The sequence below is a fragment of the Phoxinus phoxinus genome (assembly GCF_949152265.1).
Source record: "Phoxinus phoxinus genome assembly, chromosome: 16".
NCBI lineage: Eukaryota > Metazoa > Chordata > Actinopteri > Cypriniformes > Leuciscidae > Phoxinus > Phoxinus phoxinus.
Genome location: NC_136891.1, coordinates 224407 through 252268, shown reverse-complemented (window position 1 = coordinate 252268; position 27862 = coordinate 224407). Strand labels below are relative to the sequence as shown.

The window sequence follows — 27862 nt, the reverse complement described above, 5'->3', positions numbered from 1 at the left end:
GTGACGCTATAGCAGATGAACATGAGCGTTTATAATCTCAGTGACGCAATAGCAGATGAACACGAGCGTTTATAATCTCAGTGACACTATAGCAGATGAACATGAGCGTTTATAATCTCAGTGACGCTATAGCAGATGAACATGAGCGTTTATAATCTCAGTGACGCTATAGCAGATGAACACGAGCGTTTATAATCTCAGTGACACTATAGCAGATGAACACAAGCGTTTATAATCTCAGAGTGACGCTATAGCAGATGAACACGAGCGTTTATAATCTCAGAGTGACGCTATAGCAGATGAACATGAGCGTTTATAATCTCAGTGACGCTATACCAGATGAACATGAGCGTTTATAATCTCAGAGTGACGCTATAGCAGATGAACATGAGCGTTTATAATCTCAGTGACGCTATAGCAGATGAACACGAGCGTTTATAATCTCAGTGACACTATAGCAGATGAACATGAGCGTTTATAATCTCAGTGACGCTATAGCAGATGAACATGAGCGTTTATAATCTCAGTGACGCTATAGCAGATGAACATGAGCGTTTATAATCTCAGTGACGCTATAGCAGATGAACATGAGCATTTATAATCTCAGTGACGCTATAGCAGATGAACACGAGCGTTTATAATCTCAGTGACACTATAGCAGATGAACATGAGCGTTTATGATCTCAGTGACGCTATAGCAGATGAACATGAGCGTTTATAATCTCAGTGACGCTATAGCAGATGAACATGAGCGTTTATAATCTCAGTGACACTATAGCAGATGAACATGAGTGTTTATAATCTCAGTGACGCTATAGCAGATGAACATGAGCGTTTATAATCTCAGTGACGGAATAGCAGATGAACACGAGCGTTTATAATCTCAGTGACACTATAGCAGATGAACACGAGCGTTTATAATCTCAGTGACGCTATAGCAGATGAACACGAGCGTTTATAATCTCAGTGACACTATAGCAGATGAACACGAGCGTTTATAATCTCAGTGACGCTATAGCAGAAGAACACGAGCGTTTATAATCTCAGTGACACTATAGCAGATGAACATGAGCGTTTATAATCTCAGTGACACTATAGCAGATGAACACGAGCGTTTATAATCTCAGTGACACTATAGCAGATGAACACGAGCGTTTATAATCTCAGTGACACTATAGCAGATGAACATGAGCGTTTATAATCTCAGTGACACTATAGCAGATGAACATGAGCGTTTATAATCTCAGTGACACTATAGCAGATGAACATGAGCGTTTATAATCTCAGTGACACTATAGCAGATGAACATGAGCGTTTATAATCTCAGTGACACTATAGCAGATGAACATGAGCGTTTATAATCTCAGAGTGACGCTATAGCAGATGAACACGAGCATTTATAATCTCAGTGACGCTATAGCAGATGAACATGAGCGTTTATAATCTCAGTGACACTATAGCAGATGAACACGAGCGTTTATAATCTCAGAGTGACGCTATAGCAGATGAACACGAGCGTTTAAAATCTCAGTGACACTATAGCAGATGAACATGAGCGTTTATAATCTCAGTGACACTATAGCAGATGAACACGAGCGTTTATAATCTCAGTGACACTATAGCAGATGAACATGAGCGTTTATAATCTCAGTGAGACTATAGCAGATGAACATGAGCGTTTATAATCTCAGTGACACTATAGCAGATGAACATGAGCGTTTATAATCTCAGTGACACTATAGCAGATGAACACGAGCGTTTATAATCTCAGTGACACTATAGCAGATGAACACGAGCGTTTATAATCTCAGTGACGCTATAGCAGATGAACATGAGCGTTTATAATCTCAGTGACACTATAGCAGATGAACATGAGCGTTTATAATCTCAGTGACACTATAGCAGATGAACACGAGCGTTTATAATCTCAGTGACACTATAGCAGATGAACACGAGCGTTTATAATCTCAGTGACGCTATAGCAGATGAACATGAGCGTTTATAATCTCAGAGTGACGCTATAGCAGATGAACATGAGCGTTTATAATCTCAGAGTGACGCTATAGCAGATGAACATGAGCGTTTATAATCTCAGTGACGCTATAGCAGATGAACACGAGCGTTTATAATCTCAGTGACACTATAGCAGATGAACACGAGCGTTTATAATCTCAGTGACGCTATAGCAGATGAACATGAGCGTTTATAATCTCAGAGTGACGCTATAGCAGATGAACATGAGCGTTTATAATCTCAGTGACACTATAGCAGATGAACATGAGCGTTTATAATCTCAGTGACACTATAGCAGATGAACACGAGCGTTTATAATCTCAGAGTGACGCTATAGCAGATGAACATGAGCGTTTATAATCTCAGTGACGCTATAGCAGATGAACACGAGCGTTTATAATCTCAGTGACACTATAGCAGATGAACACGAGCGTTTATAATCTCAGTGACGCTATAGCAGATGAACACGAGCGTTTATAATCTCAGTGACACTATAGCAGATGAACACGAGTGTTTATAATCTCAGTGACGCTATAGCAGATGAACATGAGCGTTTATAATCTCAGTGAGACTATAGCAGATGAACATGAGCGTTTATAATCTCAGAGTGACGCTATAGCAGATGAACATGAGCGTTTATAATCTCAGAGTGACGCTATAGCAGATGAACACGAGCGTTTATAATCTCAGTGACACTATAGCAGATGAACATGAGCGTTTATAATCTCAGTGACACTATAGCAGATGAACACGAGCGTTTATAATCTCAGTGAAACTATAGCAGATGAACACGAGCGTTTATAATCTCAGTGACGCTATAGCAGATGAACATGAGCGTTTATAATCTCAGAGTGACGCTATAGCAGATGAACATGAGCGTTTATAATCTCAGTGACACTATAGCAGATGAACATGAGCGTTTATAATCTCAGTGACGCTATAGCAGATGAACATGAGCGTTTATAATCTCAGTGACGCTATAGCAGATGAACACGAGTGTTTATAATCTCAGTGACGCTATAGCAGATGAACATGAGCGTTTATAATCTCAGTGACACTATAGCAGATGAACATGAGCGTTTATAATCTCAGAGTGACGCTATAGCAGATGAACATGAGCGTTTATAATCTCAGTGACACTATAGCAGATGAACATGAGCGTTTATAATCTCAGTGACACTATAGCAGATGAACACGAGCGTTTATAATCTCAGTGACACTATAGCAGATGAACACGAGCGTTTATAATCTCAGTGACACTATAGTAGATGAACACGAGCGGTTATAATCTCAGAGTGACACTATAGCAGATGAACATGAGCGTTTATAATCTCAGAGTGACGCTATAGCAGATGAACACGAGCATTTATAATCTCAGTGACACTATAGCAGATGAACACGAGCGTTTATAATCTCAGTGACACTATAGCAGATGAACACGAGCGTTTATAATCTCAGTGACACTATAGCAGATGAACATGAGCGTTTATAATCTCAGTGACGCTATAGCAGATGAACACGAGCGTTTATAATCTCAGTGACACTATAGCAGATGAACACGAGCGTTTATAATCTCAGAGTGACGCTATAGCAGATGAACATGAGCGTTTATAATCTCAGTGACGCTATAGCAGATGAACATGAGCGTTTATAATCTCAGTGACGCTATAGCAGATGAACATGAGCGTTTATAATCTCAGTGACGCTATAGCAGATGAACATGAGCGTTTATAATCTCAGTGACACTATAGCAGATGAACACGAGCGTTTATAATCTCAGTGACACTATAGCAGATGAACACGAGCGTTTATAATCTCAGAGTGACGCTATAGCAGATGAACACGAGCGTTTATAATCTCAGTGACGCTATAGCAGATGAACATGAGCGTTTATAATCTCAGTGACGCTATAGCAGATGAACACGAGCATTTATAATCTCAGAGTGACGCTATAGCAGATGAACATGAGCGTTTATAATCTCAGTGACGCTATAGCAGATGAACACGAGCGTTTATAATCTCAGTGACGCTATAGCAGATGAACACGAGTGTTTATAATCTCAGTGACACTATAGCAGATGAACACGAGCGTTTATAATCTCAGTGACGCTATAGCAGATGAACATGAGCGTTTATAATCTCAGTGACACTATAGCAGATGAACATGAGCGTTTATAATCTCAGAGTGACGCTATAGCAGATGAACACGAGCGTTTATAATCTCAGTGACGCTATAGCAGATGAACATGAGCGGTTATAATCTCAGTGACACTATAGCAGATGAACACGAGCGTTTATAATCTCAGAGTGACGCTATAGCAGATGAACACGAGCGTTTATAATCTCAGTGACGCTATAGCAGATGAACACGAGCGTTTATAATCTCAGAGTGACGCTATAGCAGATGAACATGAGCGTTTATAATCTCAGTGACGCTATAGCAGATGAACATGAGCGTTTATAATCTCAGTGACGCTATAGCAGATGAACACGAGCGTTTATAATCTCAGTGACGCTATAGCAGATGAACACGAGCGTTTATAATCTCAGTGACGCTATAGCAGATGAACACGAGCGTTTATAATCTCAGAGTGACGCTATAGCAGATGAACACGAGCGTTTATAATCTCAGTGACGCTATAGCAGATGAACACGAGCGTTTATAATCTCAGAGTGACGCTATAGCAGATGAACACAAGCGTTTATAATCTCAGTGACGCTATAGCAGATGAACACGAGCGTTTATAATCTCAGTGACGCTATAGCAGATGAACACGAGCGTTTATAATCTCAGAGTGACGCTATAGCAGATGAACATGAGCGTTTATAATCTCAGAGTGACGCTATAGCAGATGAACACGAGTGTTTATAATCTCAGTGACACTATAGCAGATGAACACGAGCGTTTATAATCTCAGTGACGCTATAGCAGATGAACATGAGCGTTTATAATCTCAGTGACACTATAGCAGATGAACATGAGCGTTTATAATCTCAGAGTGACGCTATAGCAGATGAACACGAGCGTTTATAATCTCAGTGACGCTATAGCAGATGAACACGAGCGTTTATAATCTCAGAGTGACGCTATAGCAGATGAACACGAGCGTTTATAATCTCAGTGACGCTATAGCAGATGAACACGAGCGTTTATAATCTCAGTGACGCTATAGCAGATGAACATGAGCGTTTATAATCTCAGAGTGACGCTATAGCAGATGAACACGAGCGTTTATAATCTCAGTGACGCTATAGCAGATGAACACGAGCGTTTATAATCTCAGTGACACTATAGCAGATGAACACGAGCGTTTATAATCTCAGTGACGCTATAGCAGATGAACACGAGCGTTTATAATCTCAGTGACGCTATAGCAGATGAACATGAGCGTTTATAATCTCAGAGTGACGCTATAGCAGATGAACACGAGCGTTTATAATCTCAGTGACGCTATAGCAGATGAACACGAGCGTTTATAATCTCAGTGACACTATAGCAGATGAACACGAGCGTTTATAATCTCAGAGTGACGCTATAGCAGATGAACACGAGTGTTTATAATCTCAGTGACACTATAGCAGATGAACATGAGCGTTTATAATCTCAGTGACACTATAGCAGATGAACATGAGCGTTTATAATCTCAGAGTGACGCTATAGCAGATGAACACGAGTGTTTATAATCTCAGTGACACTATAGCAGATGAACACGAGTGTTTATAATCTCAGTGACACTATAGCAGATGAACATGAGCGTTTATAATCTCAGTGACACTATAGCAGATGAACACGAGTGTTTATAATCTCAGTGACGCTATAGCAGATGAACATGAGCGTTTATAATCTCAGTGACGCTATAGCAGATGAACATGAGCGTTTATAATCTCAGTGACGCTATAGCAGATGAACACGAGCATTTATAATCTCAGTGACGCTATAGCAGATGAACACGAGCGTTTATAATCTCAGTGACGCTATAGCAGATGAACATGAGCGTTTATAATCTCAGTGACGCTATAGCAGATGAACATGAGCGTCTTCATCTCTCGAGTTACAGAGTTGTAAATACGTGGGAATACCTAACCCTAACCCTTTACGAGTCAGTGGGAAACATGCCGGAACACCACAACACTCACAGGTTCTATTAACAGCGCAGTAGGCTAATCGCCCGCAGAGAAAATGATGGCATTATATTATAACAATGTAATATGTAACAAAGTTTGCAGTGGCTTCATAAATTAATTAAAAACATAAAAAAACAAAGCACACCTGACGCACACTTCTCTGTTCTTCATTTTCTAGAACTAGAGTTTAAGAACTGCTGTGTTTATGTGTAATTAATTAAGAGAAAGAATAACGCCATCTTACTCTGACGAGAGTGACACAACTGGGTTTAACACCACAGAATGAGCTCTGCTGTGATTGGCTACATGTGTAGTTAGAGGAACACTAAAGCAATACTGTTTAATGTGTGTGTGAAAACACTACAGCAATACTGTTTAATGTGTGTGTGAAAACACTACAGCAATACTGTTTAATGTGTGTGTGAAAACACTACAGCAATACTGTTTAATGTGTGTGTGAAAACACTACAGCAATACTGTTTAATGTGTGTGTGAAAACACTACAGCAATACTGTTTAATGTGTGTGTGAAAACACTACAGCAATACTGTTTAATGTGTGTGTGTGAAAACACTACAGCAATACTGTTTAATGTGTGTGTGAAAACACTACAGCAATACTGTTTAATGTGTGTGTGTGAAAACACTACAGCAATACTGTTTAATGTGTGTGTGTGTGTGAAAACACTACAGCAATACTGTTTAATGTGTGTGTGTGTGAAAACACTACAGCAATACTGTTTAATGTGTGTGTGAAAACACTACAGCAATACTGTTTAATGTGTGTGTGTGTGAAAACACTACAGCAATACTGTTTAATGTGTGTGTGTGTGAAAACACTACAGCAATACTGTTTAATGTGTGTGTGAAAACACTACAGCAATACTGTTTAATGCGTGTGTGAAAACACTACAGCAATACTGTTTAATGTGTGTGTGTGAAAACACTACAGCAATACTATTTAATGTGTGTGTGAAAACACTACAGCAATACTGTTTAATGTGTGTGTGAAAACACTACAGCAATACTGTTTAATGTGTGTGTGTGAAAACACTACAGCAATACTGTTTAATGTGTGTGTGTGTGAAAACACTACAGCAATACTGTTTAATGTGTGTGTGAAAACACTACAGCAATACTGTTTAATGTGTGTGTGAAAATACTACAGCAATACCGTTTAATGTGTGTGTGAAAACACTACAGCAATACCGTTTAATGTGTGTGTGTGAAAACACTACAGCAATACCGTTTAATGTGTGTGTGTGAAAACACTACAGCAATACCGTTTAATGTGTGTGTGAAAACACTACAGCAATACCGTTTAATGTGTGTGTGTGAAAACACTACAGCAATACCGTTTAATGTGTGTGTGTGTGTGTGAAAACACTACAGCAATACCCTTTAATGCGTGTGTGTGAAAACACTACAGCAATACTGTTTAATGTGTGTGTGTGAAAACACTACAGCAATACTGTTTAATGTGTGTGTGAAAACACTACAGCAATACTGTTTAATGTGTGTGTGAAAACACTACAGCAATACTGTTTAATGTGTGTGTGTGAAAACACTACAGCAATACTGTTTAATGTGTGTGTGTGAAAACACTACAGCAATACTGTTTAATGTGTGTGTGTGAAAACACTACAGCAATACTGTTTAATGTGTGTGTGAAAACACTACAGCAATACTGTTTAATGTGTGTGTGAAAACACTACAGCAATACTGTTTAATGTGTGTGTGTGTGAAAACACTACAGCAATACTGTTTGATGTGTGTGTGTGAAAACACTACAGCAATACTGTTTAATGTGTGTGTGAAAACATTACAGCAATACTGTTTAATGTGTGTGTGAAAACACTACAGCAATACTGTTTAATGTGTGTGTGAAAACACTACAGCAATACTGTTTAATGTGTGTGTGTGTGAAAACACTACAGCAATACTGTTTGATGTGTGTGTGTGAAAACATTACAGCAATGCTGTTTAATGTGTGTGTGAAAACACTACAGCAATACTGTTTAATGTGTGTGTGAAAACACTACAGCAATACTGTTTAATGTGTGTGTGAAAACACTACAGCAATACTGTTTAATGTGTGTGTGTGAAAACAGTACAGCAATACTGTTTAATGTGTGTGTGTGAAAACACTACAGCAATACTGTTTAATGTGTGTGTGAAAACACTACAGCAATACTGTTTAATGTGTGTGTGTGAAAACACTACAGCAATACTGTTTAATGTGTGTGTGAAAACACTACAGCAATACTGTTTAATGTGTGTGTGTGAAAACATTACAGCAATACTGTTTAATGTGTGTGTGTGAACACACTACAGCAATACTGTTTAATGTGTGTGTGAAAACATTACAGCAATACTGTTTAATGTGTGTGTGAAAACACTACAGTAATACTGTTTAATGTGTGTGTGTGAAAACACTACAGCAATACTGTTTAATGTGTGTGTGAAAACACTACAGCAATACTGTTTAATGTGTGTGTGAAAACACTACAGCAATACTGTTTAATGTGTGTGTGTGAAAACACTACAGCAATACTGTTTAATGTGTGTGTGTGAAAACACTACAGCAATACTGTTTAATGTGTGTGTGTGAAAACATTACAGCAATACTGTTTAATGTGTGTGTGTGAACACACTACAGCAATACTGTTTAATGTGTGTGTGAAAACATTACAGCAATACTGTTTAATGTGTGTGTGTGAAAACACTACAGTAATACTGTTTAATGTGTGTGTGTGAAAACACTACAGCAATACTGTTTAATGTGTGTGTGAAAACACTACAGCAATACTGTTTAATGTGTGTGTGAAAACACTACAGCAATACTGTTTAATGTGTGTGTGTGAAAACACTACAGCAATACTGTTTAATGTGTGTGTGTGAAAACACTACAGCAATACTGTTTAATGTGTGTGTGTGAAAACACTACAGCAATACTGTTTAATGTGTGTGTGTGAAAACACTACAGTAATACTGTTTAATGTGTGTGTGTGAAAACACTACAGCAATACTGTTTAATGTGTGTGTGAAAACACTACAGCAATACTGTTTAATGTGTGTGTGAAAACACTACAGCAATACTGTTTAATGTGTGTGTGTGAAAACACTACAGCAATACTGTTTAATGTGTGTGTGTGAAAACATTACAGCAATACTGTTTAATGTGTGTGAAAACACTACAGCAATACTGTTTAATGTGTGTGTGTGAAAACACTACAGCAATACTGTTTAATGTGTGTGTGAAAACACTACAGCAATACTGTTTAATGTGTGTGTGAAAACACTACAGCAATACTGTTTAATGTGTGTGTGTGAAAACATTACAGCAATACTGTTTAATGTGTGTGTGTGAAAACACTACAGCAATACTGTTTAATGTGTGTGTGAAAACATTACAGCAATACTGTTTAATGTGTGTGTGAAAACACTACAGCAATACTGTTTAATGTGTGTGTGAAAACACTACAGCAATACTGTTTAATGTGTGTGTGTGAAAACATTACAGCAATACTGTTTAATGTGTGTGAAAACACTACAGCAATACTGTTTAATGTGTGTGTGTGAAAACACTACAGCAATACTGTTTAATGTGTGTGAAAACACTACAGCAATACTGTTTAATGTGTGTGAAAACACTACAGCAATACTGTTTAATGTGTGTGTGTGAAAACACTACAGCAATACTGTTTAATGTGTGTGTGTGAAAACATTACAGCAATACTGTTTAATGTGTGTGAAAACACTACAGCAATACTGTTTAATGTGTGTGTGTGAAAACACTACAGCAATACTGTTTAATGTGTGTGTGAAAACACTACAGCAATACTGTTTAATGTGTGTGTGTGAAAACACTACAGCAATACTGTTTAATGTGTGTGTGTGAAAACATTACAGCAATACTGTTTAATGTGTGTGTGTGAAAACACTACAGCAATACTGTTTAATGTGTGTGTGAAAACACTACAGCAATACTGTTTAATGTGTGTGTGTGAAAACACTACAGCAATACTGTTTAATGTGTGTGTGTGAAAACATTACAGCAATACTGTTTAATGTGTGTGTGTGAAAACACTACAGCAATACTGTTTAATGTGTGTGTGAAAACACTACAGCAATACTGTTTAATGTGTGTGTGTGAAAACATTACAGCAATACTGTTTAATGTGTGTGTGTGAAAACACTACAGCAATACTGTTTAATGTGTGTGTGAAAACATTACAGCAATACTGTTTAATGTGTGTGTGAAAACACTACAGCAATACTGTTTAATGTGTGTGTGAAAACACTACAGCAATACTGTTTAATGTGTGTGTGTGAAAACATTACAGCAATACTGTTTAATGTGTGTGAAAACACTACAGCAATACTGTTTAATGTGTGTGTGTGAAAACACTACAGCAATACTGTTTAATGTGTGTGAAAACACTACAGCAATACTGTTTAATGTGTGTGAAAACACTACAGCAATACTGTTTAATGTGTGTGTGTGAAAACACTACAGCAATACTGTTTAATGTGTGTGTGTGAAAACATTACAGCAATACTGTTTAATGTGTGTGAAAACACTACAGCAATACTGTTTAATGTGTGTGTGTGAAAACACTACAGCAATACTGTTTAATGTGTGTGTGAAAACACTACAGCAATACTGTTTAATGTGTGTGTGTGAAAACACTACAGCAATACTGTTTAATGTGTGTGTGTGAAAACATTACAGCAATACTGTTTAATGTGTGTGTGTGAAAACACTACAGCAATACTGTTTAATGTGTGTGTGTGAAAACACTACAGCAATACTGTTTAATGTGTGTGTGTGAAAACACTACAGCAATACTGTTTAATGTGTGTGTGAAAACACTACAGCAATACTGTTTAATGTGTGTGTGTGAAAACACTACAGCAATACTGTTTAATGTGTGTGTGTGAAAACACTACAGCAATACTGTTTAATGTGTGTGTGAAAACATTACAGCAATACTGTTTAATGTGTGTGTGAAAACACTACAGCAATACTGTTTAATGTGTGTGTGTGAAAACACTACAGCAATACTGTTTAATGTGTGTGTGTGAAAACACTACAGCAATACTGTTTAATGTGTGTGTGAATACACTACAGCAATACTGTTTAATGTGTGTGTGAAAACACTACAGCAATACTGTTTAATGTGTGTGTGTGAAAACACTACAGCAATACTGTTTAATGTGTGTGTGTGAAAACACTACAGCAATACTGTTTAATGTGTGTGTGTGAAAACACTACAGCAATACTGTTTAATGTGTGTGTGAAAACACTACAGCAATACTGTTTAATGTGTGTGTGAACACACTACAGCAATACTGTTTAATGTGTGTGTGAAAACACTACAGCAATACTGTTTAATGTGTGTGTGTGAAAACACTACAGCAATACTGTTTAATGTGTGTGTGAAAACACTACAGCAATACTGTTTAATGTGTGTTTGAAAACACTACAGCAATACTGTTTAATGTGTGTGTGAAAACACTACAGCAATACTGTTTAATGTGTGTGTGAAAACACTACAGCAATACTGTTTAATGTGTGTGTGAAAATACTACAGCAATACCGTTTAATGTGTGTGTGAAAACACTACAGCAATACCGTTTAATGTGTGTGTGTGAAAACACTACAGCAATACCGTTTAATGTGTGTGTGTGAAAACACTACAGCAATACCGTTTAATGTGTGTGTGAAAACACTACAGCAATACCGTTTAATGTGTGTGTGTGAAAACACTACAGCAATACCGTTTAATGTGTGTGTGTGTGTGTGTGTGAAAACACTACAGCAATACCCTTTAATGTGTGTGTGTGAAAACACTACAGCAATACTGTTTAATGTGTGTGTGTGAAAACACTACAGCAATACTGTTTAATGTGTGTGTGAAAACACTACAGCAATACTGTTTAATGTGTGTGTGAAAACACTACAGCAATACTGTTTAATGTGTGTGTGAAAACACTACAGCAATACTGTTTAATGTGTGTGTGAAAACACTACAGCAATACCGTTTAATGTGTGTGTGTGTGTGTGTGTGAAAACACTACAGCAATACTGTTTAATGTGTGTGTGTGAAAACACTACAGCAATACTGTTTAATGTGTGTGTGTGAAAACACTACAGCAATACTGTTTAATGTGTGTTTGAAAACACTACAGCAATACTGTTTAATGTGTGTGTGTGAAAACACACCGAAGAGGAAAGAATCGAGCACAAACTCACCAGCGGTGTGGAAAGTGATTTAAGGAGCGAGCGACATCTCGGTCCCTGTGAAGAAAAACACACAGAGAGACCAATGAAACAGAAGCACAGGTGTGTGTGTGTGTGTGTGTTTGTGTGTTTGTGTGTGTGTGTGTGTGTGTGTGTGTGTGTGTGTGTGTGACTGCAGAAAACAGTGCAATGAAAGCAAACGTCAACAACAACAGCCAGAAGCCTGTGACTCATTGTGTTTGCATATGCCTAATTAAAAAATAATAGTGCATCTTTCTTTCCTACAGCACACACACATACACACACACACACGCACGCACACACAGGAAAGATCCGGGAAAACACATTCTCACTCGGCTGCTGAAACGACGGACCGGAGCATCAGCCGCTGATTATGGTTTATGACAGCGATCTGTAAATCTGCATTAATACACCAAAGATGAATACTCCATTCACCGCATCGGCTCATCCACGAGCATCGGCTACGATACGCAAGCCTGACGCGAGCTCTTCAGTCGCCGCGAGTCTGATGTCAATGACCTGCGGCATTATTCCTGTGAAAAAGTGCTACATTTAAATGATTTGATCAATTCAGGACATATACCTATAAACCTATTTAGTTTTAATTAATTTTCAGTACATTTAAATAAAATATATTATTTGGCACAACCGCCCACAGTCTCCACAAAATGAACAGACTAAGACAACTATTTAAAATGGTGGGTCCCACTTTATATTAAGTGGCTTTAAGTACTATGTACTTACATCGAAAAATAAGTACAATGTACTTATTGTGTTTATGTTGTATTGTAAAACACTTTTCTGCTATTGCGGTGTGATACGGGTAAGGTTAGGGACAGGTGTGCTGGTATGGGTCGGTATAAGGGTGGGTAAAGGTATAAGGGAAGGGTCAGCAGTGTAATTACAAATGTAATTACATACATTAATTACAGCTGTAATTACATGCAGGTATTATAAAAAATATAAGTACAATGTAAAAACATGTATGTACACAATAAGTCCATTGTATCAAATTATTAATTTCAATGTAAGTACATAGTACTTAAAGCCACTTAATATAAAGTGGGACCAAAATAAAATCATCATTTTATGTTTACAACTTTTCATATTATATAATTATCTGTAGTTTTGGAGCTGTTGTTATGATGATATCATGGCTCTGATTCCAGTAAACATGATCAGAGGACAGTAATGTGGCAGACCTCATATACCGTACGTACAGGGTTAGGATGTTACTCTTCCACGTCAGCTGGCACAACCAACGTAAAACTTCTCGTATTTAAAGATTATATGTCTAACTTTCTAGCAGAGACAAAAGCTAATACAGGCATTCAAATATAATCATCCTGTGCAATGGCAGATTAGCTGTCAGGAAAGTGTCCCTATATGAAATAAAAAACGTTATTTAAGATAAGACTGTCTATTATTGTTCTAAATGTTGTTTTACACTTTCAATTATGGTCATGATAACTCTTTATATTACGTGTCTATAACTAAATAATCAAAGAAATGGTTAGGTACGGTGTACTTGTTCAAGTTGTTTTGCTGCTATTGAGTTGCAATATAGGTCAGGTTAGGGTTAAGGGTTAAAGGTTATGGGAATGTCAACAGTGTAATTATAGATGTCACAACAGAAATTAACAGATGTCATTTTGTATACAGTATAGGCTATACATTTTTTAATTCAGGCATTTTTTAAAGCTACAGTCTGTAGTTTTTCCTCTGTGTCGCCATCTTTGTTGGAAATCTGCCACTGCAGTTATTCGGGGAATGATCAGCTTTACGTGGGTTGTGCCTCGGTACAGCGCGGACGAGTCCAGTGTTTTGAGGAGAAAGCGCGGCTGTCAGTCGCCGCCGGTGTGGATACTGGCATTCGCAATCACAGATTATACTTTTGGGAAGTATGACCAACATAAGAATTCTCACCGGAAAATGTCACAGGAACAAGTACCATCCACTGTTCTGACCAACTAAGGGGGAAAAAGCATTGCAATAAATCGCACTGATTAAATATAACGATCGCTTATCATATCACGTCAAACTGTGCAAATTATACTTTGTCCTAAAATTGTTAATGTTAACAACATCCGCATTGCACTCCGAAGTCTTTCGCTGCACTTTCGCGTTTAACAGCGGGTGAATCTCCAGCTGGTGTTTGTCGTTTGAACCTTTCTGGATCCGCCATCAAATTGCTAAGTTTAATTATATCAAGTGATGTGAGAAAAGGCTATAAATCTCCAGCATCCTCACACTCATAGCCTTCTAGCCGAGACTCTTCTTCACCTCTGAGTGCAGGTGAGGACACGTTTGAGCTGCATGCGGTGCGGCTGGAGCTGGAGTCCGTGGAGAAGCAGATCCGTGATCTGCTGGGGAGGCAGGCCGAGCTGCGAGACCGACGATCAGCGCTTGAAGCATCACGCGCCGATCACCACAAGTCAGTGGTTAGTAACTTTTTGACTCCGGCCTCCTCTACTCCGTGTATTTCTCTGCACAGGACCCGAGCATCCCTGCCCTCATTCACCCCGGCACCGACACAACACCATGGGCCCTGGATGATGCCACAGCGGAAGACACGAGCCAGGACCAGAGCAAGGACCTCTCCGCCCCTCCCGGTCTTCGAGATCTCCACCCGGAACCGCTTCTCCCCTCTTCGCGAGACGGAACGCGACGACGCTGTGATCATCGGCAGTTCCATGGTCCGGCATGTCCGCGCTACCTCAGGTAAAGGTATGGTGCGCACTCACTGCTTTCCTGGTGCTCGTGTTCTCGATGTCGCTGCGCAGGTCCCCGAGATCCTGAACGGTGACGAGCGCGTCGGAGCTGTCGTGCTGCACGCGGGGGTGAACGACATCAGGCTGCGGCAGACGGAGGTTCTGAAGAGGGACTACAGGAGCCTGATCGAGACGGTACGCAGAACATCGCCTGAAGCAAAGATCGTCGTGTCTGGACCGCTTCCCACGTACCGACAAGGACAAGAAAGGTTCAGTAGATTGTTTGCACTAAATGAATGGTTGATGTCATGGTGTAATGAACAGAGACTGCTCTTTGTAAATAATTGGAATCTGTTTTGGGAGCGACCTAGGCTCTACCGTGCTGATGGCCTGCACCCCAGCAGAGTCGGAGCGGCTGTTCTGTCGGACAACATCTCCAAGACGTTACACACCATATGACTAGTAAGTCAAAGTCCAAATCACATTCTTTGCTGTCCCAAATTAATTGATATAAGTACCAGTGTAGAACACTTTATAGAAATAGTGTCTATTCCTCGTTTAGTGAGGCCAAACAATAAATCTACTGCAGGATCTAAGAAAAATCTAATTGTGATTAAACCAGAAAATCTCAATATTAGTGAACAAAAACAATGTCTAAAGCTAGGTCTTCTAAACATTAGGTCGCTTACACCTAAGGCGGATTGAGCAATGTTAGTTGGGGGGGGTGTAAGCAATGTTAGTTGCTTACATTAACTAAATGAGCCTACAATAGCAGACATAAGCCCTTGAAATAAAAAAAATGGCAATGTTTTATAAAAAGGTTGACAAAACTAAATAAAAACATAGAAATTATGTAAGATAACGTTAATTTAGTTGTAGATTACATTCTCATATCCATTTTTTTTTTTTTTTTAATGTCACAAGGAATAATCTGTTTTACTGCTTTGCACGATTCTTTTGTAGTGTGGGTTTGGTGTAGCCTACTAAAGTGAACTAAACGAAACATTCACGAGTGTACCTGACTTCTTCTCACCGCTGATTCCTGATGGTTTACAGGACAATTACACCGAGTCGCACCCTGTCTTTTCAAAGAATAGTACACCGGCGAGCGCGAAGTATAAATGCCTCGTGGGGAGTCGCGCGCGCAGTCAGCAGAGTCGCGCAGTCAGCAGAGGCGCGCAGTCAGCAGAGGCGCGCAGTCAGCAGAGTCGCGCAGTCAGCAGAGGCGCGCAGTCAGCAGAGGCGCGCAGTCAGCAGAGTCGCGCAGTCAGCAGAGGCGCGCAGTCAGCAGAGGCGCGCAGTCAGCAGAGTCGCGCAGTCAGCAGAGGCGCGCAGTCAGCAGAGGCGCGCAGTCAGCAGAGGCGCGCAGTCAGCAGAGTCGCGCAGTCAGCAGAGTCGCGCAGTCAGCAGAGGCGCGCAGTCAGCAGAGGCGCGCAGTCAGCAGAGGCGCGCGCAGCGGAGGCGCGCAGTCAGCAGAGTCGCGCAGTCAGCAGAGGCGCGCAGTCAGCAGAGGCGCGCGCAGCGGAGTCGCGCAGTCAGCAGAGGCGCACAGTCAGCAGAGGCGCACAGTCAGCAGAGGCGCACAGTCAGCAGAGGCGCACAGTCAGCAGAGTCGCACAGTCAGCAGAGTCGCACAGTCAGCAGAGTCGCACAGTCAGCAGAGGCGCGCAGTCAGCAGAGGCGCACAGTCAGCAGAGTCGCACAGTCAGCAGAGGCGCACAGTCAGCAGAGTCGCGCAGTCAGCAGAGGCGCACAGTCAGCAGAGGCGCACAGTCAGCAGAGGCGCGCAGTCAGCAGAGGCGCACAGTCAGCAGAGGCGCACAGTCAGCAGAGGCGCACAGTCAGCAGAGGCGCACAGTCAGCAGAGGAGCGCAGTCAGCAGAGGCGCGCAGTCAGCAGAGGCGCACAGTCAGCAGAGGCGCACAGTCAGCAGAGGCGCACAGTCAGCAGAGGCGCACAGTCAGCAGAGGAGCGCAGTCAGCAGAGGCGCACAGTCAGCAGAGGCGCACAGTCAGCAGAGGCGCGCAGTCAGCAGAGGCGCGCAGTCAGCAGAGTCGCGCAGTCAGCAGAGTCGCGCAGTCAGCAGAGGCGCACAGTCAGCAGAGTCGCGCAGTCAGCAGAGGCGCACAGTCAGCAGAGGCGCACAGTCAGCAGAGGCGCGCAGTCAGCAGAGGCGCACAGTCAGCAGAGGCGCACAGTCAGCAGAGGCGCACAGTCAGCAGAGGCGCACAGTCAGCAGAGGCGCACAGTCAGCAGAGGCGCGCAGTCAGCAGAGGCGCGCAGTCAGCAGAGTCGCACAGTCAGCAGAGTCGCACAGTCAGCAGAGGAGCGCAGTCAGCAGAGTCGCACAGTCAGCAGAGTCGCACAGTCAGCAGAGGAGCGCAGTCAGCAGAGGCGCGCAGTCAGCAGAGTCGCGCAGTCAGCAGAGGCGCGCAGTCAGCAGAGTCGCGCAGTCAGCAGAGGCGCGCAGTCAGCAGAGTCGCGCAGTCAGCAGAGGCGCGCGCAGCGGAGGCTCGCAAACCCATAGACGGCTCTGACAGCGCATAGACTGCTTCTTTTTCCGTTCTGATTGCCGCGCTTGACTTCTAGGTGTGTAACCTTTATTATTGTTCGGTCTGAAACGGCGCCCAGTGACGGATGGTGTAGCAATATTGTTGTCCAGGTGGAAATCGGGAGAAATTCGGGAGAAAGGTCGGTCCGGGAGATTTTCGGCAGGGGCTTTGAAATTCGGGAGTCTCCCGGAAAAATCGGGAGGGTTGGCATGTATGCTCAGAAAACAGGCCACAGGTTTGATTCGTTTGAAGTACTTGTGCTAAATGTTACGCTCCTAGATGTAAGAAAGAAATCCCTATTATCTCTAGCCTTGGCTACTGTATATAGACCGCCAGGGCCTTACGCTGATTTCCTAAAAGAGTTTGCAGATTTTCTCTCAGATCTATTGGTCAATGCCGATAAGGCAATAATTGTTGGAGATTTCAACATACACGTTGATAACACAAATGATGCGTTAGGGGCTGCGTTTACAGATTTATTAAACTCTTTTGGGGTCAAGCAAAACGTTAGTGGTCCCACTCATCGTCTTAATCATACTCTAGATTTAATTATATCATGGAACCGATCCAACCGATATAGATATTATACCGCAAAGTGATGATGTCACTGATCATTACATGGTAACTTGCATACTACGTACGGCTGAAATGTGTCATGTTGCGCCGCGTTATCGACCAGGCAGAACAATCCTTCCAACCACTATAGATAGATTCTTGAATAGCTTACCTGATCTATCTCCGCTCCTCAGTGAACCCAAACTAACAGATGAACTAGAGGAAATGACTAGCAGTATGAGCACCATTTTCTCTAGTACATTAGAAACTGTTGCACCAATTAGATTAAAAAAGGTTAGAGAGAAAACTAAAGCACCATGGTACAACAGTGCTACGCATGTTATCAAGAGAGAAACTCGTAACTTAGAGCGCAAATGGAAACAAACTAATTTAGAGGTCTTTAGAAGTCGTGGAAAGACAGTATGTCACGTTATAAAAAGGCTCTAAAAGCAGCCAGGGCTGAGCATCTCCGCAAACTAATAGAAAATAACCAAAACAATCCAAGGTTTTTATTTAACACTGTGGCTAAACTAACAAATAAACAGACATCGCCTGACCAAAATATTCCATTACATTTTAATAGTAATGATTTCATGAATTTCTTCACTGAGAAAATAGAAAGCATCAGAAACACAATTGTAAATGTACAATCTTTGACAGCGTCTTATGATTCAGCCTCAATTATCGCCCCTCAAGAACAATAGGACAGGAAGAGCTAAATAAACTTATCACTGCATCTAAACCAACAACATGTTTATTAGGAGATGGTGGTCTAGTGGATTCAACCACTGAACTGGTATATCAAAGGTTGCTGGTTCGATCCCAGCAGCCACCACCAGTGTGTCCTTGAGCAAGACACTTTACTCCATGTTGCTCCAGGGGGATTGTCCCTGCAATAAATGCACTGTAAGTCGCTTTGGATAAAAGCGTCTGCCAAATGCATAAATGTAAATGTAAATGTATTAGATCCAATACCCAGTAAACTACTGAAAGAAGTGTTACCTGTAGTGGAAGAGCCTCTTCTCAATATTATTAACTCGTCTCTATCTTTAGGTCACGTTCCAAAAACGTTCAAGCTGGCAGTTATAAAACCTCTTATTAAGAAACCACAATTAGATCCAAATAATCTAGCAAATTACAGACCCATTTCAAATCTTCCATTTATGTCTAAAATACTAGAAAAAGTTGTGTCCGCTCAACTGTGCTCTTTCTTGCAAGAAAACAATATCTATGAAAAGTTTCAGTCTGGATTCAGGCCACATCATAGCACAGAAACTGCACTCGTTAAAATTACAAATGATTTACTTTTAGCTTCTGACCAAGGCTGTATCTCAATACTAGTTTTACTCGATCTTAGTGCTGCGTTTGACACTATAGATCATAAAATACTCTTAGATCGACTTCAAAATTACACTGGTGTTCAGGGACAGGCATTAAGCTGGTTTAGATCGTACCTATCAGACCGTTACCATTTTGTCCATTTAAATGGGGAAAAATCAAAGATAACGTCAGTAAATTATGGAGTGCCGCAAGGATCTGTATTAGGCCCTCTGCTATTCTCAATTTATATGCTGCCACTTGGTAATATTATAAGAAAACATGGAATAAGTTTCCACTGTTATGCTGATGACACTCAATTATATATTTCATCACGACCAGATGATAACACTAAATTATCTAAAATGACAGAGTGTGTTAAAGATATAAAATATTGGATGACGTGTAATTTTCTTCTATTAAATTCAGAGAAAACAGAGGTATTACTGATTGGTCCAAAAAACTGCCCACAAAACCTCTTACAATACAACCTTAATCTAGATGGACGTCCTGTTACTTTATCCTCTACAGTAAAAGATCTGGGTGTTATACTAGACCACAACTTGTCTTTTGAAAATCATATTTCAAATGTCACAAGAACAGCCTTTTTCCACCTTAGAAACATTGCTAAGCTACGTAACATGCTCTCTGTTTCTGATGCAGAAAAGTTAGTTCATGCATTCATGACCTCGAGACTAGATTACTGTAATGCTTTATTAGCTGGTGGTCCTGCATCCTCAGTAAACAAGCTACAGTTAGTCCAAAATGCAGCCGCTAGAGTTCTTACTAGGTCAAGAAAATATGATCATATAACACCAATTTTATCATCTCTACACTGGTTACCTATTAAGTTCCGTATCAATTACAAAGTATTGTTACTGACCTATAAAGCCCTAAATGGTTTAGCTCCTGTGTATTTAAGAGATCTTCTATCGCCATATAATCCATCGCGCTCTTTAAGATCGCTAAATTCGAGGCTTCTGGTCGTACCTAGGATAACTAAGTCCACTAAAGGAGGAAGGGTGTTTTCACATCTAGCTCCTAAACTCTGGAATAGCCTTCCTGATATTGTCCGAGGCTCAGACTCGCTCTCCCAGTTTAAAACTAGATTAAAGACGCATCTCTTTAGCCAAGCATTCACATAATGCATCGTACCTTTTAAACTACAGTTAAATCAGATCAAATGCATTCATATTATGAACAGCAGCTACGCTAATTATTTCCCATCTGCCTTTTTTTGTTGTTATCTCGGGACGCCTGTCCCTATAACTCAAATAGAGTTCGTCAGCTCCAGTTATGTATCCAGCCTCTCATGGAGACTTCAGATGCCCCAAAGCCTGTGATGAGACGACTCGACGCCTGTGAAGAGACGACCCAACGCCGGCGATATGTTATGCCCTAAATTTATGATTAACTAACTGTATTTTTGATTGTACATTTTTGAAATGCATTTTCTGTAAAGCTGCTTTGAAACAATATGTATTGTGAAAAGCGCTATACAAATAAACTTGAATTGAATTGAATTGAATGTGTACAGATGTGTCTAGCCGAGACTCTTCTTCATGTGTACAGATGTGACTAGCCAAGACTCTTCTTCATGTGTACAGATGTGTCTAGCCGACTCTTCTTCATGTGTACAGATGTGTCTAGCCGACTCTTCTTCATGTGTACAGATGTGACTAGCCGAGACTCTTCTTCATGTGTACAGATGTGACTAGCCGAGACTCTTCTTCATGTGTACAGATGTGTCTAGCCGAGACTCTTCTTCATGTGTACAGATGTGTCTAGCCGAGACTCTTCTTCATGTGTACAGATGTGACTAGCCGAGACTCTTCTTCATGTGTACAGATGTGTCTAGCCGAGACTCTTCTTCATGTGTACAGATGTGACTAGCCGAGACTCTTCTTCATGTGTACAGATGTGACTAGCTGAGACTCTTCTTCATGTGTACAGATGTGACTAGCCGACTCTTCTTCATGTGTACAGATGTGACTAGCTGAGACTCTTCTTCATGTGTACAGATGTGTCTAGCCGACTCTTCTTCATGTGTACAGATGTGTCTAGCCGAGACTCTTCTTCATGTGTACAGATGTGTCTAGCCGAGACTCTTCTTCATGTGTACAGATGTGTCTAGCCGAGACTCTTCTTCATGTGTACAGATGTGACTTGCCGAGACTATTCTTCATGTGTACAGATGTGTCTAGCCGAGACTCTTCTTCATGTGTACAGATGTGTCTAGCCGACTCTTCTTCATGTGTACAGATGTGTCTAGCCGACTCTTCTTCATGTGTACAGATGTGACTAGCCGAGACTCTTCTTCATGTGTACAGATGTGTCTAGCCGAGACTCTTCTTCATGTGTACAGATGTGTCTAGCCGAGACTCTTCTTCATGTGTACAGATGTGTCTAGCCGAGACTCTTCTTCATGTGTACAGATGTGACTAGCCGAGACTATTCTTCATGTGTACAGATGTGTCTAGCCGACTCTTCTTCATGTGTACAGATGTGTCTAGCCGAGACTCTTCTTCATGTGTACAGATGTGTCTAGCCGAGACTCTTCTTCATGTGTACAGATGTGTCTAGCCGAGACTCTTCTTCATGTGTACAGATGTGACTAGCCGACTCTTCTTCATGTGTACAGATGTGTCTAGCCGAGACTCTTCTTCATGTGTACAGATGTGTCTAGCCGAGACTCTTCTTCATGTGTACAGATGTGTCTAGCCGAGACTATTCTTCATGTGTACAGATGTGTCTAGCCGAGACTATTCTTCATGTGTACAGATGTGTCTAGCCGAGACTCTTCTTCATGTGTACAGATGTGTCTAGCCGAGACTCTTCTTCATGTGTACAGATGTGTCTAGCCGAGACTATTCTTCATGTGTACAGATGTGTCTAGCCGAGACTCTTCTTCATGTGTACAGATGTGTCTAGCCGAGACTCTTCTTCATGTGTACAGATGTGTCTAGCCGAGACTATTCTTCATGTGTACAGATGTGTCTAGCCGAGACTATTCTTCATGTGTACAGATGTGTCTAGCCGAGACTCTTCTTCATGTGTACAGATGTGTCTAGCCGAGACTCTTCTTCATGTGTACAGATGTGTCTAGCCGAGACTCTTCTTCATGTGTACAGATGTGTCTAGCCGAGACTCTTCTTCATGTGTACAGATGTGACTAGCCGACTCTTCTTCATGTGTACAGATGTGTCTAGCCGAGACTCTTCTTCATGTGTACAGATGTGTCTAGCCGAGACTCTTCTTCATGTGTACAGATGTGTCTAGCCGAGACTATTCTTCATGTGTACAGATGTGTCTAGCCGAGACTATTCTTCATGTGTACAGATGTGTCTAGCCGAGACTCTTCTTCATGTGTACAGATGTGTCTAGCCGAGACTCTTCTTCATGTGTACAGATGTGTCTAGCCGAGACTATTCTTCATGTGTACAGATGTGTCTAGCCGAGACTCTTCTTCATGTGTACAGATGTGTCTAGCCGAGACTCTTCTTCATGTGTACAGATGTGTCTAGCCGAGACTATTCTTCATGTGTACAGATGTGTCTAGCCGAGACTATTCTTCATGTGTACAGATGTGTCTAGCCGACTCTTCTTCATGTGTACAGATGTGTCTAGCCGAGACTCTTCTTCATGTGTACAGATGTGTCTAGCCGAGACTCTTCTTCATGTGTACAGATGTGTCTAGCCGAGACTCTTCTTCATGTGTACAGATGTGTCTAGCCGAGACTCTTCTTCATGTGTACAGATGTGTCTAGCCGAGACTCTTCTTCATGTGTACAGATGTGTCTAGCCGAGACTCTTCTTCATGTGTACAGATGTGTCTAGCCGAGACTCTTCTTCATGTGTACAGATGTGACTAGCCGAGACTATTCTTCATGTGTACAGATGTGTCTAGCCGAGACTCTTCTTCATGTGTACAGATGTGTCTAGCCGAGACTCTTCTTCATGTGTACAGATGTGTCTAGCCGACTCTTCTTCATGAGTACAGATGTGTCTAGCCGAGACTCTTCTTCATGTGTACAGATGTGTCTAGCCGAGACTCTTCTTCATGTGTACAGATGTGTCTAGCCGAGACTCTTCTTCATGTGTACAGATGTGTCTAGCCGAGACTCTTCTTCATGTGTACAGATGTGTCTAGCCGACTCTTCTTCATGTGTACAGATGTGTCTAGCCGACTCTTCTTCATGTGTACAGATGTGACTAGCCGAGACTCTTCTTCATGTGTACAGATGTGTCTAGCCGAGACTCTTCTTCATGTGTACAGATGTGTCTAGCCGAGACTCTTCTTCATGTGTACAGATGTGTCTAGCCGAGACTCTTCTTCATGTGTACAGATGTGACTAGCCGAGACTATTCTTCATGTGTACAGATGTGTCTAGCCGAGACTATTCTTCATGTGTACAGATGTGTCTAGCCGAGACTCTTCTTCATGTGTACAGATGTGTCTAGCCGAGACTCTTCTTCATGTGTACAGATGTGTCTAGCCGAGACTCTTCTTCATGTGTACAGATGTGACTAGCCGACTCTTCTTCATGTGTACAGATGTGTCTAGCCGAGACTCTTCTTCATGTGTACAGATGTGTCTAGCCGAGACTCTTCTTCATGTGTACAGATGTGTCTAGCCGAGACTATTCTTCATGTGTACAGATGTGTCTAGCCGAGACTATTCTTCATGTGTACAGATGTGTCTAGCCGAGACTCTTCTTCATGTGTACAGATGTGTCTAGCCGAGACTCTTCTTCATGTGTACAGATGTGTCTAGCCGAGACTATTCTTCATGTGTACAGATGTGTCTAGCCGAGACTCTTCTTCATGTGTACAGATGTGTCTAGCCGAGACTCTTCTTCATGTGTACAGATGTGTCTAGCCGAGACTATTCTTCATGTGTACAGATGTGTCTAGCCGAGACTATTCTTCATGTGTACAGATGTGTCTAGCCGAGACTCTTCTTCATGTGTACAGATGTGTCTAGCCGAGACTCTTCTTCATGTGTACAGATGTGTCTAGCCGAGACTCTTCTTCATGTGTACAGATGTGACTAGCCGACTCTTCTTCATGTGTACAGATGTGTCTAGCCGAGACTCTTCTTCATGTGTACAGATGTGTCTAGCCGAGACTCTTCTTCATGTGTACAGATGTGTCTAGCCGAGACTATTCTTCATGTGTACAGATGTGTCTAGCCGAGACTATTCTTCATGTGTACAGATGTGTCTAGCCGAGACTCTTCTTCATGTGTACAGATGTGTCTAGCCGAGACTCTTCTTCATGTGTACAGATGTGTCTAGCCGAGACTATTCTTCATGTGTACAGATGTGTCTAGCCGAGACTCTTCTTCATGTGTACAGATGTGTCTAGCCGAGACTCTTCTTCATGTGTACAGATGTGTCTAGCCGAGACTATTCTTCATGTGTACAGATGTGTCTAGCCGAGACTATTCTTCATGTGTACAGATGTGTCTAGCCGACTCTTCTTCATGTGTACAGATGTGTCTAGCCGAGACTCTTCTTCATGTGTACAGATGTGTCTAGCCGAGACTCTTCTTCATGTGTACAGATGTGTCTAGCCGAGACTCTTCTTCATGTGTACAGATGTGTCTAGCCGAGACTCTTCTTCATGTGTACAGATGTGTCTAGCCGAGACTCTTCTTCATGTGTACAGATGTGTCTAGCCGAGACTCTTCTTCATGTGTACAGATGTGTCTAGCCGAGACTCTTCTTCATGTGTACAGATGTGACTAGCCGAGACTATTCTTCATGTGTACAGATGTGTCTAGCCGAGACTCTTCTTCATGTGTACAGATGTGTCTAGCCGAGACTCTTCTTCATGTGTACAGATGTGTCTAGCCGACTCTTCTTCATGAGTACAGATGTGTCTAGCCGAGACTCTTCTTCATGTGTACAGATGTGTCTAGCCGACTCTTCTTCATGTGTACAGATGTGTCTAGCCGAGACTCTTCTTCATGTGTACAGATGTGTCTAGCCGAGACTCTTCTTCATGTGTACAGATGTGTCTAGCCGAGACTCTTCTTCATGTGTACAGATGTGTCTAGCCGAGACTCTTCTTCATGTGTACAGATGTGTCTAGCCGAGACTCTTCTTCATGTGTACAGATGTGTCTAGCCGAGACTCTTCTTCATGTGTACAGATGTGTCTAGCCGAGACTATTCTTCATGTGTACAGATGTGTCTAGCCGAGACTCTTCTTCATGTGTACAGATGTGTCTAGCCGAGACTCTTCTTCATGTGTACAGATGTGTCTAGCCGAGACTATTCTTCATGTGTACAGATGTGTCTAGCCAAGACTATTCTTCATGTGTACAGATGTGTCTAGCCGACTCTTCTTCATGTGTACAGATGTGTCTAGCCGAGACTCTTCTTCATGTGTACAGATGTGTCTAGCCGACTCTTCTTCATGTGTACAGATGTGTCTAGCCGAGACTCTTCTTCATGTGTACAGATGTGTCTAGCCGAGACTATTCTTCATGTGTACAGATGTGTCTAGCCGAGACTCTTCTTCATGTGTACAGATGTGTCTAGCCGAGACTCTTCTTCATGTGTACAGATGTGTCTAGCCGACTCTTCTTCATGTGTACAGATGTGTCTAGCCGAGACTCTTCTTCATGTGTACAGATGTGTCTAGCCGAGACTCTTCTTCATGTGTACAGATGTGTCTAGCCGAGACTCTTCTTCATGTGTACAGATGTGTCTAGCCGAGACTCTTCTTCATGTGTACAGATGTGACTTGCCGAGACTATTCTTCATGTGTACAGATGTGTCTAGCCGAGACTCTTCTTCATGTGTACAGATGTGTCTAGCCGAGACTCTTCTTCATGTGTACAGATGTGTCTAGCCGAGACTCTTCTTCATGTGTACAGATGTGTCTAGCCGAGACTCTTCTTCATGTGTACAGATGTGTCTAGCCGAGACTCTTCTTCATGTGTACAGATGTGTCTAGCCGACTATTCTTCATGTGTACAGATGTGTCTAGCCGAGACTCTTCTTCATGTGTACAGATGTGACTAGCCGAGACTCTTCTTCATGTGTACAGATGTGTCTAGCCGAGACTCTTCTTCATGTGTACAGATGTGACTAGCCGAGACTATTCTTCATGTGTACAGATGTGTCTAGCCAACTCTTCTTCATGTGTACAGATGTGTCTAGCCGAGACTCTTCTTCATGTGTACAGATGTGACTAGCCGAGACTCTTCTTCATGTGTACAGAGATGTCTAGCCGACTCTTCTTCATGTGTACAGATGTGTCTAGCCGACTCTTCTTCATATGTACAGATGTGTCTAGCCGAGACTCTTCTTCATGTGTACAGATGTGACTAGCCGACTCTACTTCATGTGTACAGATGTGACTAGCCGACTCTACTTCATGTGTACAGATGTGACTTGCCGAGACTATTCTTCATGTGTACAGATGTGTCTAGCCGACTCTTCTTCATGTGTACAGATGTGACTAGCCGAGACTCTTCTTCATGTGTACAGATGTGTCTAGCCAAGACTCTTCTTCATGTGTACAGATGTGTCTAGCCAAGACTCTTCTTCATGTGTACAGATGTGTCTAGCCGAGACTCTTCTTCATGTGTACAGATGTGACTAGCCGAGACTCTTCTACGGTATTACTCCGCCGCCACCAACTGGGCTGGAGTGTGTATTATTCAAGCTCTCAACAGAAGAATGTACGGGTGTGAGGCGTCTGGAAAAATAGGTCCACAGTTTTATAATGAATGATAACACACCTGTTGAGCATATCAGTGAACAACCCCGACCACTCGCTGAGTTTCACGTCTCTGTAAACGAAAGTTGAATGCGTTTTAGGAAGGATATTCCAGTGCACCTGTGCGGGGGGGGCAGCAGCATGTGTCCAAATCTCAATCTTAACCGCTCCATTTCATCAGAAACGATCTGAAAACAGGACTTTAAGTGTAAAATACCAAACTTGTCCTTTAATGTTGTCATGTGGTACAGCCATTTAAATTCTTAAACCAACAAATAAAACGTCGAAGTGAATAAATGGCTGAAACTAGGTTGTGAATATTTAATGTATTCAAGGGCACCTATTATGACATTTAAAATGTTCCTAATGTTGTTTAGGGAGTCCCCAACAACAGTTTTACGTGCATACAATGTCAAAAAACACTTTTGTTTTCGTATAATATGCATTTATTTTTACCTGATTTGCTCACCGACTCCCAAATGATTCGTTCAACGACTCACTTTTCCAAACCCCTCAAAAATTCCATAATAGGTGCCCTTTCAAGCATTTACTCTATTATACTTGAACGATTATTTTGATGTCTTTAAAAG

The 27862-nt window shown here is 41.5% G+C and overlaps 1 protein-coding gene across 11 annotated transcripts in view; it reads right to left on the bottom strand.

Moving 5' to 3' along the window:
• plcb4b (phospholipase C, beta 4b) overlaps window positions 1–27862 on the bottom strand; it is a 133217-nt gene that overhangs the window by 103295 nt on the left and 2060 nt on the right. For 8 of the 11 annotated variants that reach the window (XR_013794323.1, XM_079583440.1, XM_079583447.1 and 5 more), the window contains exon 2: window positions 12396–12440. The gene's annotated coding sequence lies outside the window, so the exon portion shown is untranslated. Of the gene's footprint in view, window positions 1–12395; window positions 12441–14330; window positions 14375–27294; window positions 27313–27862 lie in introns of those variants that run through there. The other 3 variants (XM_079583442.1, XM_079583446.1, XM_079583443.1) reach the window with 2 other exon arrangements.